The sequence below is a fragment of the Arachis ipaensis genome, chromosome B10 (genome assembly GCF_059453495.1).
Source record: "Arachis ipaensis isolate K30076 ecotype BB chromosome B10, ASM5945349v1, whole genome shotgun sequence".
NCBI classification, from domain to species: Eukaryota; Viridiplantae; Streptophyta; class Magnoliopsida; order Fabales; family Fabaceae; genus Arachis; species Arachis ipaensis.
Window position 1 is genome coordinate 53,617,505 of NC_142435.1, and position 1,247 is coordinate 53,618,751.

The 1,247-nt window shown below is 41.6% G+C and overlaps 1 non-coding gene across 1 annotated transcript; it reads right to left on the reverse strand.

Annotated features, from left to right (window-relative positions):
• Positions 1–242: 242 nt before the first annotated feature.
• LOC148580063 (small nucleolar RNA R71) lies at positions 243–350 on the reverse strand. The gene has a single exon (XR_015896816.1). It is a non-coding gene; the product is annotated as a small nucleolar RNA R71 (small nucleolar RNA).
• Positions 351–1,247: the final 897 nt, after the last annotated feature.

The window sequence follows — 1,247 nt, forward strand, 5'->3', positions numbered from 1 at the left end:
GCAAGTTTCATGGACTTCCATCAGAAGATCCTTTTCAGTTCTTAATTGAATTCTTGCAAATCTGTGATACTGTTAAGACCAATGGGGTTGATCTTGAGGTCTACAGGCTTATGCTTTTCCCGTTTGCTGTAAGAGACAGAGCCAGAATATATTTGGACTCTCAACCTAAAGATAGCCTGAACTCTTGGGATAAGCTGGTCACGGCTTTCTTAGCCAAGTTCTTTCCTCCTCAAAAGCTTAGCAAGCTTAGAGTGGATGTTCAAACCTTCAAATAGAAAGAAGGTGAATCCCTCTATGAAGCTTGGGAGAGATACAAGCAACTGACTAAAAAGTGTCCTTCTGACATGCTTTCAGAATGGACCATCCTGGATATATTTTATGATGGTCTGTCTAAATTATTAAAGATGTCATTGGACCATTCTACATGTGGATCCATTCACCTAAAGAAAACGCCTGCAGAAGCTCAGAAACTCATTGACATGGTTGCAAATAACCAGTTTATGTACACTTCTGAGGGGAATCCTGTGAACAATGGGACGCCTCAAAAGAAGGGAGTTCTTGAAATTGTTACTCTGAATGCCATATTGGCTCAGAATAAGATATTGACTCAGCAAGTCAATATGATTTCTCAGAGTCTGAATGGATTGCAAGCTACATCCAACAGTACTAAAGAAGCATCTTCTGAAGAAGAAGCTTATGATCCTGAGAACCCTGTAATAGAAGAGGTGATCTACATGGGGGAACCCTATGGAAACACCTATAATTCCTCATGGAGAAATCATCCAAATTTCTCATGGAAGGATCAACAAAAGCCTCAACAAGGATTTAATAATGGTAGAAAAAACAGGTTTAGTAATAGCAAGCCTTTTCCATCATCCTCTCAGCAACAGACAGAGAACTCTGAGCAGAAGCCATCTAGCTTAGCAAATATAGTCTCTGATCTATCTAAGGCCACTCTAAGTTTCATGAATGAAACAAGGTCCTCCATTAGAAATTTGGAGGCACAAGTGGGCCAGCTGAGTGAAAGAGTCACTAAAGCTCCTCCTAGTACTCTCCCAAGCAATATAGAAGGAAATCCAAAGAGAGAGTGCAAGGCCTTTGATTTGACCATCATGGCCGAACCTACAAGGGAGGAGGGGGACGTGAATCCCAATGAGGAAGACCTCATGGGACGTCCTCTGAACACTAAAGGGTTCCTCAATGAGGACCTAAAGAATCTGAGGCTCATACAGAGACCATAGAGATCC